General features: G+C 48.0%; 1 protein-coding gene across 3 annotated transcripts in view; it reads left to right on the top strand.

Annotated features, from left to right (window-relative positions):
• Positions 1 to 15,479, top strand: part of LOC128872615 (uncharacterized) — a 273,873-nt gene that overhangs the window by 64,214 nt on the left and 194,180 nt on the right. The window lies entirely within an intron of this gene.

Below are 15,479 nucleotides of genomic sequence, written 5' to 3'. Positions count from 1 at the left end.
GCGCAGTGAATCAGTTCCCCGATCGGGGCGATAATTATCGCGGATAACGACGTTATCGGTTTCGCAAGTCTCCAATAATCCGCAACCATGCGAAGCTACCGACGAATGGGGAACGACGCGACGTCCGTCTAGAAAATTGGGAGAATGCCTTTTCTCTGTCAACTGTTTCGGTGGAATAATTGAAAAATATTCATTATTATTTCAAAATACTTTTCGTTGCCAGTTCTAGGTAACGTTCATCGTTCAAACATTCATCGTTCAAACGTTCATCCTCCGTTAGGGTTCCATACTTCCTTTAATTTTGTTTAAAATTTTCACATAATTCTTTTGCCATCGTAAGCATATGCCCCTTAAGGGACGAATCCAATGTGGATGAGGACACTTAACAGATGGTCGTCCCTGGCTCCTGTTAAAGGATAATCTCGTTGATTTCGCAAGATACCGCGCACTCGCGCAGATTGCCGGCCAGAAGGACTCTATTGGATCAACGATACACCCTTTGTCTCGTCGCGCATTCAACTATATCCTCGGGACAAAGTACCAACTGCCACTATTTTTAAATAGTTTACCTCGGAATCGACTGGTCGCCGCCGGGCATCGGAGCGGCTTCTGTCGGTGATTTTCGGACAGTGCAAAGACTCGACGAGAACTGTGATGACAATCTAAAAGTAATACACAAATCGTCAAGCTTTACATTTGAGTCACCTGACCGAACCGTCTAAAGGCTCCTAAAACTTCTTCTCGAAAGCTCCTTTAATCGAACCGATTGCCCGTCCTTCCTATCAACCTCAGAACCAAAAAATCGACCTACGTTCGTTCAATCTCGAAAATACAATTCTCTGGCGCAACGAAACGCGATCAGCTCGCGGTTTGCGGTTGGATCCACCGACCGCTTCGGATAAGTCCATTGGTCGACGATCATCGACGTCGTCCACGCGACAGAGGACCGTGGTATCTCGCGTGGGAGATCTTTCCAGCTACTAGGACGTTGTTATTCCCCGTGCAGTGGGCGACTTGTGGAGAATCTTGACGTAGAGGCGAGGCTCGCACGGCATTCGGCGTCAGCGTCTTGAATGGTGACAAACGGCATGTACCGCGAACACACAGTCGCGCGTCGTGGCTGGGACGCGAGGCATGAAGGGGCCCTGCAGCTCGTGAGCAATGCGGATGCACCGCGGAGCCAACGGCGAACATACAGTTGACAGAGGCGCTTACGAAGGCGAGAGATCGTGCCTCTGTTTCCACCGTGTCTATGTCCGTGGCTCTCTCTCTCGCTCTCTCATCTCTTTATCCCTTGGCCTCGTTCCTCTTCGTCTGGCCGCGTTACCGTGCGATTCTCCTTCGTCCTTTCGCAATCCTCCGCGTTGGAAACCGTCTCCGAGGTCCTGTCTCGCATTCGCTGCTCGCGTTTCATTCTCGTGCTCCGTCGAGCCGCAGCAAACGCGAGCAAAAATCCAGTCGATTCCATGGAAGAGTATCGGAGCACTGTTTGCCAAAGTGCAGGCGTGGGAGTCCAAAAATAGACCTGTCCATACAAAATTCTGTAGTCACTTTCGATCGCTAATGTCACTTTGTGATTCATCGTTACCGATCCGATGACTTTAGGGAAAATTACTTGACACGCGGCCATATTTTCAGACCAAATTTCGACGAGTTTTGGTTTCGTGAATGGCTTGGGATCAAAAATCGTGGAACAGCGGAAGCTTGGCCGGACGTTGATACAGTTCGTACCGCTTTTACACGAATACAAATTGAAACCGGTGAAATCGAGACCCAAGCGATTGTTATTCATACGATATATGGGTTTATGGTTTGCCGCGGCGCCGTTATATATTTCGGGGACGGTTACAGGGGACATTAAAACGGCGGATCGATTAAACGCGGCCAATTAAAACTTAATGGCGTCGAATTAAGCTCCATAAAAGCCGAAGAGCGAGATTTTTTACCGCCTCTCGCTTTCCCCTTCTGTCTTTGTTCTTTTTTCTCTCGTCGCGCCGATCCTCCTCTCCTCGAATAATTGTTCGCGATCGCGGCTCTCTTTATTTCCTTTTTGCCACGATAAAAACGATCGCGGATTCGACTACGCGAACTCGAGTTATCCACCCACGATCGATATTATTTTATAATTATAGAACAGAGGAACATCTCGTTACGTTCAGTATACGGATTATTGGACAGTTCAACTACGATGGGGTTTATTAATTGCGCCAAGTTTCTAAAGTAGTATTTCGTACAAAAGGCTCCGAGAACAAGGGGGATTTACTTTTAAAAATTTCGTGTATGTTAATTCGTTTGGAGTTTACAACACGCACACAAATTAATAATTACCGCGCCGCGGATTTTACGTATTTATGGCATATGCAAACGCGGAGAACATACGCGGTGTATGTAGAATATATTTCATAAATTATGGTAATGTAAAATATTTCATTTTGCATAGGTGCATATATGTACTTTGAAAAAGTTTACCATATACTTTTTGCACTCTTCTACGCCATAAATGCATAAAATCCAATCTAATAAACGAGGTGTCTATCTTTTTCGAATTTGAAACGTTCCCGTCATCGACCACAAGTTCCAAAGGCAAAAATGATCGAACACGTGTCGACTTATTCTCGACGAAGATTCGCCCCCGCAAAAAGTCGAAGATCCACGATTGGATAAAATTCGAAAATTTTCGCGGTGCCGTTTCGTTATTCCGTCCCGTCCAATAATCCTAACTCTCCGTTGCTCTTTCGGCACGCGCGGGCGTGTGTACACACGTTTCCGTGTGGTATCGCGCACGTAACCTTAGAGTACACACGACGACACGAGAAAGAGGCGACTTCGGCCAAGAGAAGATACGGCGCATACGTAGAGAGGGCCACATAGCACGGTACAGCCCCGAAGCATAGTCTCAACTCGACTCGAGCGGCTGAATCGATCCGCGAGCCTTCCCCTGCACGCTCTCTCTCTATCTGCGGCCCCAGAACCAACGTCGACCACCTACCCACCCTCTCTCTGCACCCTCTTTCTCTTTCTCTTTCTCGGCCCCTGGCTACGTCTCTGTTCAACCTGGCGTGTTCTGCCTCCAGGAGGAGGCAGAGGGACCGACCTTCCTTCTTCTTCTTCCTCCTCCACCTTCTCCACCGACCGTGTTCCCTCGGCGCCACCCCATCGACCAACCTGGTCACGCGAACCTTTCAAAAATGCCTGGCCCTCTCGCGCCCTCCGCGCGAATCTCTTCGATATTTCGCTTCCGCTTTCAACCGACCTCCCGACGCGTCGAACGCTCCCCCAAACTACCCTCTGGACAGCGCTTCTCAAACTGAGGTCCCACAACCCCCTGGAGATTGGGGAGGTCCACTGCAAAAGAAAAAAGAATTAACACATGGCATCTTTGTTATAGTGCATTGAACGGGAACGCACCTTTTACATAAAGAATCCTTTTTCATAGGAAAAAATCCCCTTGATTTAGGGGTTGAGTTCCATGAACCGTCTCACGAGTCCCTCAAATGTCAGTTTCGAGGGCTCGTGGCAAGCTTTTCGATTCTCTAATTTTTCCTGTTTCGCCCGTGTTTCGTGGCACTCGAATCGGCCCAGGAACTAAGTAAACGCGACGCGGCTGTTCGACCACCGAAATATCGAACTTTTCCCGTGGTTTGTATTTGTAAACTAAACGGCACGGAACGGCTGGAGCGTTTTCGCGCGTGAAACGGCCACTGTGGGGCGGTATCGAGAGATTTCCCAGTGAGTTATTTAAACGATTCCCCTTTGAACCATCGCATGTAACCCCGCCGCACGCAATCGTCACGTTTCCGCCGTTGTTCCTCGACGGCAATTGTCTGCGAAGGAGGAAAAATCAGTTAGGTATATCGGTAGAACCCTAGTTCGATATCTTTTCCTTTTGACAACTCGAATGAAAAGAGATATCAATTTCAAAGGGATTCGCGACGTTGCACGTACACTGCCGAATAGAGAGCGTGCTCCATCTAACTTTATCACTCGAAACATTTCCTCCGGTATCAAAATCGCAAAACGAGTTTTCCGAGAAAGTGGCGCGGTTCAATGAGAGGAATTTTACGACAAAAGTATTTTTATTGCACAAAAATTAGACCAATCTTACGTTTCAGCGGAAAGAATGGTATTTACAGGAGCATCCTGTTCAATTCTTGACGTTCATCGTAAAGAAGAAACCTAGATAAGAATTCTCCCCGTCTGCGGTGCGAAATCGAAAGGGCTACCCGGTCTTTCCTGGAGGAATATCGACTCGTGAAAGAGCTGGGAGCGCTCGGGGGTTGAGGGGCGACGCTTCAGGGCGCTGTCTACCAGAATTTATAAGAACCCAGGCCTGTGTGTGTGCGCTAGTAAGGAAGATACCTTTCGGAAGAATGGATGAGGTTCGCCTGCGAGGGGGGTTTTTTATTAATCGGCAGACATTCGAAGAAACATCCGTTTTGTCCCAATATTTTCGAAAACGAATATTTCTCGAAAACGACGACGATTCTTTCTCGTCGCTCGAGTTCTTCGATGGATCGTGCCGGTCAAATGTGCCTGGAATGCGATCGTTCTCAGTCCTTAAGTATTTTGTAATCCACATCTGATCTAGTTCGGTTGCCACGCGGTTTCCATAGCAGAGAAAATGTTTGTCGCCATCTTCAAAAATTTTTCCGTAATTTTCCAGGTGGAATCATCATCCCCAAGTATAATAGTTGCTTAAGCTGTGCATCGAATGTTGCATTCCGTGTCTCGCACTCCTGGTGGAACTACATACGTTAGGAAAAGCGACCCAGGAGAAAACATTCTGACAACTGCTGGAACCTGGAGTCTAACGGGTTTTTAAGTACCTACCCATCCTTTGTGCGTCGGATAACGACGGCAGGGCTAATTATACCGAGTCAACACCCCACTGATAGTTCGCTATATGAGGGTGGGCATATTCGTGATCTTCAGGTCGGAGTGCGGAACTATACTCGCTGTGTTTTGATTCACTTCCTTCTGATTTCGTGCAATGGGCTTCGTATTTTGCCTCTTAATCGACTCGAACGATGTTTGCTCTTGTACAACGTTTGTTCGCGAAGAGTTCACCTGTCTGAGGGTGCTCGTGGTTTAGTGGGCCTTATTCGCTAGGGTGCGGAATTAGTCGTGTAGCGGTCGGCTGTGCATCAAAGGATCGTGGGTTCGAATCTCCGTGCCTTATTCTTTGTTTAGACTCCTTCCTGCAATACGTCGATGAGCTCTCCAGGTTCGAGTCCCAGGTATCCAAGAATAATATGCGCCTGTGCGATTAACCGCCCGAAGGCAACCGTTAATAAAATTTCCAACGCGACGTCGCTGGTCGCATTAACGTAATAAGCGATACGCAAGACGGTCTTGCATCCGCAGCGAGGCATTGAACGGGACTCGGGGGAAGGATCCTCGCTCCTCGATACGGCTTCCTTTCCAAGATTTCCCCTCGAGCGGGCCGAGAAAGTTTCAAATTGACCCAGGGTCGGTTTCACCCAGAATCACCCCTCCCAGGCCGGCGCGACTTCCACTCGAGACTCGATCCGCATCAAATAAACTCTAAATAGAGAAGACGGGGACCACTGTCGGAGATCGAGGAGGCAGAAGCGAGGGGTCGCGGGACGCGAACTGCGGAGAGGGTATAATGGTTTCCGTTGCGGGCTGAATTTCTCCATTAGCCACCCTGTATCTGTACGGGCATGTGCGGTACCCACCCCTGCGCCTCTTCGGCGTGCATGCACGTCTGCGTGTATTCTGCAAATACGTGCTGGCGCGCGCACGCTCGCACGGAGAGTACACGCGGCCTCAGACACTCGCAAAGATGAACGGGGACACAAATCACTGGCGCAGAGAGGGATAACATCGGTAGGTGGTTCCTCTCTCCCAGACACGTGCGTAATTGAATCGGTCATATTTCGAGCCCAGAGATTCAGTGCGTACCTTGCTGTGATGTATGCGAGCACGGGGCATGTCCCAGGAACTAAGATACTCCTTCTTACAACGCGATAAGCCAAACAACCATCACGCTGCTTGACCGTGACCAATCTACCTCGTCCCTTCGTACCCTCTATGCCTATTGAAAAAATCTATATTAAATGATAGGCACGACGATTCCAAATGAATTTTTCATTATAAACGTATTTATTAATAACCTTTGCACATGGATATATTTGTAACAAAACATTTATTTGGAAACACCAAACCTGTCATTTAAATTAGACAATTGTCTTCGATAGATATAGAAGGTACGAATACGTACTTAGGGAACTGACTGTATATAGACGAATATAGTCAATAGAGCAATCCTCCGAAATTCAGAACACAACACCTCGCAAAGATCACTGAAACGAGACTGCATCGGTCCGACTTGACGCGGATTCGAAACGTCAAGATTTAAAACGCTTCGCTCGCAGGATCCCGGTGAAAAATGTATCGCTCTGCGATGTTCGCGGGGAAATATAAATTACGTTTCCAGGCGATAGATCGGTGACTCCGTAGAATGCGCGAAGGCATTATGCAGATTCCGCGGCATCAACGGGATTTTTAGTTGATTCTTCGTCCGCAAACAATCGGAACCGTCGGGCCGGCGCCTGCGTTTTCATCCCGACCAGGAAATATTCAAATATTTGCCCCCTGTAATAACAGTAAATCCCGCGTTTTTATGCATCGGTAACAACCCAACTAACGCGAGGAGAGAATTTTTTCCGCGCGACTCCCGATAGCAGTTGAAGAGGATTAAAGCTGTAAAATGAAGGAAGAAAATTTTAATCTGTTCTTCCCGGGCGCTCAGCCGTCCCGATTTCATTTTATGCAGGTCGAGCGCCGGAGAGAGGAAGTCGCGAAGTCTAAGGTTAATTTGAAACTTTTCTTGAGTTGCTCCGCGAAGGTGGGAGGGGGTGGTGTCCAAAAGAGAATACCATATGAACCGTACAGATTCTTCCAACGGACTCATCCTGGATAAGTAATTTTTCTTTGAAAAATTACGCTATTACTTACAAAAGTACGCGTTCCCCGAGGAATCAGGTGTGGGAATGCGGTTAAGAAAAAGTTACGCATTCCCCTGCATAATCCTGACTAATATACGGAGTAATTCCGAGCTATAGGTGCAGGCTTGTCTGATCGATAACAGAGGTATTCGTGTGACATGTAAAGCACACGAACCAATGGCAAGTTTAATCGTCTCTCGGGTATCGAGTTCTTTAGTTTAAAAAATAACGGGTTGATCAGAGTTTCGCACTTGTTATTTCATGATGCTACTATTCCGTATTCGAAAATAACCTTAACATTACGCGCCAAGTGCACCGTGATGTTAAATGATCTTCAATTGCCAGTACACTTATCTCGATAGCGAAACAAGGGGGAGTAGAAGCGATTGGTTCTAATGCATCGCTCATTCGAATTTCCTAATTATATTTCGCGCGAAATGTGCCGCGAAATTAAACAAATCGAAAGTTAATCTGTTTCCCATCGGCGAGGCTGCCGGCCAGAGGCAGAATTCCGGAAGAGGACCGTTCAATTATACCCGAGGACTACGAAATGTATCGCGCTCGTTGCAATATTTCCCCCCCCCCCCCCCCACCCCCCGCCCCTTCGCGTGTCACATTAAAGCTGATAGAGCGTTCATAGAACGGCACACATTTTTCACAATAGGATAATACCCAGATAGATCATCGGGGGCGTTGATGAGCGCATCGAGTCCAGGGCGAACCAGTCGAGTGCAATTGGTGCGATCGGTCCGTCCGGCTGTCCGTCGACAGAAGCGCGTCTATGACGTTAATACATCATCGATTGTCCCATAAACATATACGACGGCGTAGAGTGGCGATATTCAGCGTGCGCCAGTCGTTCTAATCATTATGCAGCCAGTGCAAACTCGCCTATTACCGATTTGGGAGCATCACACGCCATTACTCTCCTGCATGCCTCTTCATCCCTGATTCCCCTCTATTTTTCAATGAAACCCACACCGATTTCCGTTCCACTTTGAGCAGAAATTCTATAGGTGACAAAAAGTAGATTTCGCTTAATTAGAGGACCCAGGATTTAGGATGACGGGATCTGAACTGACCCCCGCACATTTCTGGGTTACTTACTATCAGATGACCAACAATCGTTGTGCTTTGAAATTCCTTCGTGAAAACGGCATCGGTCCTGATATTGCCTCGAGCAGTCTAAAACAACATTTTGCGTTAGTTTTAAATTATTTTATTTAAATGAACGTTCAAACGGCGTGTACACGAGTGCCTTCCACTTCTTCAAACGAAATTACATTTTATCGGGATCGGTCCAGGACAGAATGTTCCCAGTTAATTCCTTTCGCTCGGAATCCAGACATTACAACCCATCCTGATTTCTTCAATTTTATTTAAAAAACTGCATGTCAATGTTCCTTCAACGTTCCTCCGTGCTTCGACACCCCTTTCATCAGTCGAAACAATACTCCAATTGAACAGGTTCAGGAAATCGTCGGAACTTTCTCGGTCACCCGTAGGATCATCGATTGTCCCATAAACATGCGCCGCAGCGCGGAGTGGCGGTAATCCGCTCTCGCCAGTCGTTCCAGTCATTATGCAGCCGGCGCAAACCCGCCTATTACCGATGTGGAAGCCCATCCCCGATTACTCTCCTTCGCCCTCTTCCCTCCGTCTCCCGGGCTCCCTCTATTTCTCACTGAAACGCGTGCTCGACTTCGTCGTTCACCCACACGGGTTTCACCTGGCCGCGTATCCGCGTCTTTGTGCGGTTGCATATCGGTCTTATCGCACACGCGAGCCCAAAGCAGCAGTTATTACGACGTTACGCAGGGTAAATGGCACAGACAGATACAACCAGGCTGAGCCAGAGACGGCGAATCGATACACCGGTATACACGAGGGCCTCGCAGTTGGATGCAGACATCGAGCCATCATCGATACGCAGATTACTTAAGTACTTCCCGCCCTCAACCCCTGCCTCCAGCTGCCAGGCGTTTCGGAAATCGAAGCTCCACCGTCAGAGCTTTCCGCGCGATGCGAGTTCGCCCCGCGCAAACGAGTTCAGGACTCGCGTGTTGCCGGTTCGTGTACTCCTTATCGCGAACTTCTGATATTCCCCTCCATTCTCCAGCGACAGCCATTTGGAATATTAGCCTCTGTCGTCGACTGTACGCTCTCAAAGGGATCAGCTGGAAAGTTCGTCTTTGATCATTCGTTTGACCGTTCGCGGACTTTCAATAGACGCATTTTGAAAAAAAAAAGAAGGAAATGAGTGGACAGATGTTATTCGCTTTGACGGAACTTCGGATGATGCGTTCGATACCGTGTACGGTCGAGTCTTCAGGGGGATCTCCGGTTTGCTTAACGAGGAAGCCCCTCGGCATGCGACACACTTGGAATTAAGTCTGGTGTCGATCGGTTTAGATATCCTAAATTGTGAGATCAACTCGAGGATCTGTGTGAAACTTAAATAAACTCAGTTTCTTAGGTCCCATGTCTTCGCCTGTTTAACATTCTGGAACGAGACTTGCGGTATTAAGTTCAAGCATTGCATCTCGCGAATATCGTTCCGCCCAAACTACCAACGACATAAGAAGCTCACAGGTGTCTAACGGTTTAGCGTTTCCAGTGACCGCTAATTTCCTGAATTAGCACTCGAGCTTTCCGCGCCATTTGCTACCTCCAAAGGGTCGTGTATAGCATTGATGGCCCGAAAAAGCGGCCAACGGGCTATGAAAGTCAAATATATCCAGTTATAGGCTATTAGCTTCGGAAACGAGGAATCGATACATACTCGTTTCAGTCGGACTGAAAGATTAGGGTGGTATGGAGGACTTACGTATAGGGCATAAATTCGCAGGAATTTCGCAGGATTTCGTTGCTTCCATCACCTATGTGGAATTGCTAGGACTTTCCAGTTAGTCTCTCGCGTCGCGACGCAACCCTCCAATTACGCTCAGAGCGGCAGGAAATAAGCCGATATTCGAATGGTACGGATAACTGGATGGACGTCGTTCATCGTTCGAAAACTAGGCTGCACGGTTTGATTCATAGTCGATCCTCGATCACGATTCTTATAGAGCTCGTTCACTTCGAACGCCCTTTCCTACACCTGAATAGAAAGTATTCGTTCAGGTATGTAGGTACTGTCAGACAACTGCGATGAATCCATGGGGTAGAAATGGAATGGATCGTAGGATACAATGACGCCAAGTTCAAAAGCAACGCGAAGATGTCCCTTGATTGCGAATCTAAGAAATCGATCGATATCAGCGAAATTACTGTACAATTTTAAACCAGCGCGTGTAATCCGTTGGAAGAGAAATCGCTGCCCCGTACAATACCCATTCTACGTTGGCATAATTATACCTGCAGGGACTAAGAAGGCTTCCATTCAGGGGACTCGAATCGTAGATTCAACGTTCGATTGGGTTCGCGAATCGATTAATGGGGCGACGGTTTAGGCGAGCCTTCTCTGGACCGTGTGTATCGTGGACGTAACGGAACACATGCTACGCGCATAGGTCGGTTCGATTCTCACGATCGCTGCGTAAACGCCAATTAGGGACTCGCGGTAAGTCCTTACGGACGATAAACGCCTGGACGAGTTAACTCGCAATAATAACGGTCGCTTGCCGGCGATAATGGCCGCTGAATCAGCGCTATTTTGATTCGCGGGCCGCGCTTTCCCCGCGACCCGCGCGCCATAATCGCGTGGCTTGCGATTTTCGAATCTCTATAAACATCGTCGGTCAGCAAATTAACCCCTGCTCTCGCTCGTTTCTCCTTCTACAACTCGTCTGCGTCATCCTCTCTCACCCCTGCAGCCGACGTTTCGCTTCTTGTTCGCCCTATCAACGGCCGCCATCGAGCCACCCCTTCCTTTTCCGTTGACGAGTCGGTAAATGCTGAGTATTTAGGATTCGCGAGTTTCGTCGTGTAAACTGAGGCAAAGCTCCGCGCCCGTGCAAATATTTGATTTCTAAGTCTCGATGAAACATGCCGCGTATTCCCATCCCAGAGCCATCCCCCGTTCGCCCCACGGTGGCAGGGCTGCTTTCTGGTACCGAGCCCAACTTCCTTCGGTCGGATCATTAAAGCGATTATTAAGCGCGCGTACATTCGGAAGCGAAATTGTTTAATCAGGAACGAAGATAAGTGAGTTGCAGACGCGTACGAGATTACTACCCGTGCGGTGCAAAACGTTTCGGGCTTGTTTTACGTCGATTTTGGACGGTGTAAATGTGGAGGATGGTAAGATGTCATAAGATATCAGGCTTTGTTTTTTTTTCTGTGAGGTTGATAGCGGGCAATACTCGCCTAGGAATTAATTCGCAAGGGAGCGAATGTCAAACTCGGTGACTTTTCCCAAAATACGATGCTCCGAATTGTCCTGGATGGTCGGAGGCACCCGAAGGCAAATAAAGTACGATGCGGAAGAATAGAATATTTTCCGAGGTACTAGCGCGCGGACGTCATATTTCGGTGGCTCCTTTGTCGATCGTCGTTTAGATATTTCCCCTCTCCGCCGACGGAAAGTTTCGTTTCCATGAAAGAAGTTTTTGACGTTTCGTCCGTTACTCCGTCGGGCATTGTCGAGCGGTCTGGGTCCGGGGCGTTGGAAGACGGCCAACGACGAACGGAAGGGAATTTCGCTGTAATTTATTTAACAACGAAGCCAGACGGGGAAAAATTCATTCGTTAAAATCGTCTGGACGTCGGTCGAACGACGAACCGGAGTCGCCTCGCGCAAGAAATTCTCGCCGAACCAGGGTGGTCTGCTTCAGTGATGCGCAAGGTCTGGCTCGAGGGCCAATTTCGCCCTTTCGTCGAGCTTGTCCGCCAAAGAAAATAAAATTATTGCGACATTGAAACTATGCTAACCACAACAAAAATAGAAACTTCCTTTGATATCGAGTAAGATAAGTAAATTACTCGAATGGACCTTCCACGCTTTTGTAAATAAATCTAAAAATAATGTACCTTTTTATTCGTATCCTAGATCGAAATTTGACCGGCAGGATGCACAATTGTAGTTGACTTTATCCAGTGACGAAAGGAGTTGCGCGCCACTGGTCTATTTAGAGGAGAGTGGCCACTCTCTTTTCGTCTCTTCGTCTCTCACGGGAGAGAACTAATTTCCTTTATCTATCGGGAAACTGGAAACGGGGAGCAGCGAAAAGCGTGTGGAAATACGTTGGCGCAGTTGCGAGGGCAGACGGTCGCGCGCTTTGGCCGTGCCGCTTAAAGTTTCAACGGAACGCTCCGGGCGCATACATCTTACGGAAGTTGAAAGATATTTCAAGCGTATTTCGCCTCTGCCGGCATAGCCATTTCACATGATTATCGTTGCCATTCAGAAGATCAGGGAGATTGCAACCCCTCTTTCAGAGACCAGTGAACACGTCGGGTCCCGTCCAAAGGCACTCGACGAAGAAACGAAGACGCGCTAAAGGGAGGCCAAAGGCTTGCTCCCACGGTCGATAACGGCCTACCAGCTCGCGTTAAACCGAATTTAACAAACTACCATCCGTCTCTGTTCTCGTGTGCCGACTCTGTCGCGACTGTCACCCACAGAGAGTAGCAACATATTTTATGGTCCGCTTTGCAAAATACGATTCCACCCTCCCCCATTGCCCTCGTTGGCTGTTTTACGCACCGCTCGTCGAGATGCTCTCCGGAGCTAACGATGCTCCTATTTTCGGCTAACGAATCAAACGCGCCGTTGTAGAAAAAGCTGTGACGTTCGTTAGAACCTTTCCAGAGCTCGATTTTTTACAAATATCCGCGATGAACTTGTTCAGCGACGCGCTGGGATCTCTGAAACGGGACGAAGTAATCAGAAACCGGTTCGTTTCAAATGGCACGTGTTTGCGCTTTTTCAGAGAATGTTATCATCCACTTCTTAGCTTGATTTGGTATTCATGGTTTATTCGTTTCTCTCTTTCGTTCGAGGTAACGACCTTTTCGTAATTCATCCGAATAATCGATAGATTTGTCCGTCGCAGGGTTTATTATAAAATATTTTTTTTAGTTTCTTTTTGAAACTCCCATGCAATTTCTGGGTGAGTTTTGTTTCGAACCCGTATTTCACTATTTAGTTGTAAACTAAATTAATGCTCCGAAATTGATAACCACGTCGTTAAGCGATAAGCGAGAGAATAAACCGAATAGATGAAAGTACGTACACATCGACGCGCTGTGCGATTAACCGTTGAACAACAAATACGAAATTACGCGGTAATTGCCCATTTAAGCGCTGATAGGACGCATTAAACGTTAACACACTTTGCTAGGATATTTAGAATTCGTTGCTTTACATGGCCTTAACGAACTATCGAACTTTTTTCATCGAAGATATTATTATAATCCTTCTAAAACTATCGATTGTTTTCCATAAAATTTACATTGCCTTTTAGAGAAGAAATTTTTACACGTCCTTCCAATTTCCAAAGGGTTCGACTACATTCCGTTTCGATCGTTCGCGTCAGAGAAATCCACCTCGTAAGAAATATCGATGGTGTGCATGTTTTTCTATGAAAAACGACAGAAATGTTGCTTAAAGTACGTTCCATTTCGTCGGAGTAAACTCCCAACATCGACATTCTTTGGCCCTAAAAGTTCGCCCCTTGAAATCATCGAAACCTTTCACAGTTTCAAAAGCCCCAACAGCGTAGGGGTTGCTTGAAAACACCTTTGGCAATGACTCCGGAGTGAAAAAGTGCGAAACCGCCCAGTTCGATTCCCGGGGTTCGGTGTGTTCGTCAGCAGTCAAAGGACACGAGGGCGATCGCATCGCGAAAAGGGAGAAAAGTATCAAGAAGGGGCGGCGCCCGTTGCGACGTCGCCCTCGTCGAGCGTCAAAGTAAATTAAACAAACACCGTCTCTGTGGCCGGTCCCGCCACCGCGAGTAATACATTTTATGGACGATTTTGCGAAACGCACACCGCCACCCCCGCGCTCCCACCCTCGCACACGCAGCGTGCGGATGCGTTAATCCCAACCCCCCTGGCTAACCCTCGCGGTTGAATGCGCCCAGCTAAAAGCCACCACTACTACCAACGATGCGGCCGCCATTCATCGTGGCGCTTTCCATCCACTCTCGCCTCTCCCAAACCCCTCCAGCGGGCTCCCTGCCGTGCTTTCTCCACCCCCAACCCCTGCACCGCTTGCCCCTCGGTCCAAGTGCGCCGTACCTCCACCCGTTGCGACCTCTCGAGAGCACAATAGATTCCTGTAACTACCCCTATCTACGCCGCGAATCGAATGCCTGTTTGTGTATTCGAGTGTACGGTTATTTGCCGGACGCTGCCGTGTTACGTGTACACGTACAACGACGAGCATCTACGCCAACCCCTACCGGAGAGCCTGACGGAAATCCTAGACCGCCCGCGGTGCTCCGTTCACCGATCGCAACCGACGCCGTCGCTATCGGGGTCGGTTTTTACGATGGTTGTTCTTTCATCCGGATCGATGATCGATAGTCCCCTGTTTCCTTCGAGGCCACCTCTCGAAGAAGTTTCAGGGCTAGCGTCGAATAAGACGACAGTAATTTTCCATAATTACCTTGGTTATTTTATAGGGTTAGCGAGCGACGTTCACCCTTCGCAACTGTCTACCTCGTCGAGCGCACCTGCTCGAGTCTCACTCGACTAAGAATGCGTTCTGTCGCTGTAACGACTATCCGTGCCACCTTGATTTCTCTATATTTACGAAAGAAGCTTTTATACGTCGTCCAGTTACTACCAGACCGTCCTGTATTTAGTTCAGCGTAAAATTATTAAAGAAAATCGATTTTCCGAGGCTAAGTGCGCAGTATATCCCCTTCAGTGGAAGATCCGTCAGTGCTCCGCAGCAACAACGTTGCGTGCAGCTGTTACGTGTGTTGCGGAAGGGTTCCGCGAAGCGTCGAGGAAAACGCGTGAAAAATGCGGCCGAAAGGAATCGAGGAAGGAGGAAAACGGCGCGAGCCGTCGTCGCAACGCGCGACTTCGTTCCAATGCGGTGTTTTAGTATCGGTTGAAAAAAGAATTCCGTCGGGCAAATGCCGTGACTGCCGTACACAGCGGATTATTTACGTTACGTCGGTCGACTGGTGTATATAACTTGGAGAGCTTGCTCGCGTGTGGCCTCGCTATAATAATTGCCGCCGTCAAAATCGCTGTAATTTACGAGCAATTCCAGTTCATTCTTCCTCCGATGTAATTTCCACACTGCGTGGAAATAGCGATTCTCGTCGATCTCCCGGGCGTATTCAGGCCCTGCAGGTACGTTCTTTCCGCGCGAAATTAAGAAAAACAGGTTCGAGATCAATCGCTCTTTATCCTGTTGGATGTCACCTGCTACGCGAAGGTACAAAATTTGGACGAATGTATTTGTAGAATAAGAGACCGATTCTAGAAGGAATTTCAATTGTGAGTCAAAAAAATGTTAACCCTTTCAGACCTAAATTATTTTTTTTTGTCGTACTAATATAAATTAATTTTTAGGATTTCCTTGTGCACAAATAAGAACATTCG

The sequence above is a fragment of the Hylaeus volcanicus genome, chromosome 2 (assembly GCF_026283585.1).
Source record: "Hylaeus volcanicus isolate JK05 chromosome 2, UHH_iyHylVolc1.0_haploid, whole genome shotgun sequence".
NCBI lineage: Eukaryota > Metazoa > Arthropoda > Insecta > Hymenoptera > Colletidae > Hylaeus > Hylaeus volcanicus.
Note: the sequence above shows the minus strand (reverse complement) of the source record. Positions and strands in the feature narration are given on the sequence as shown.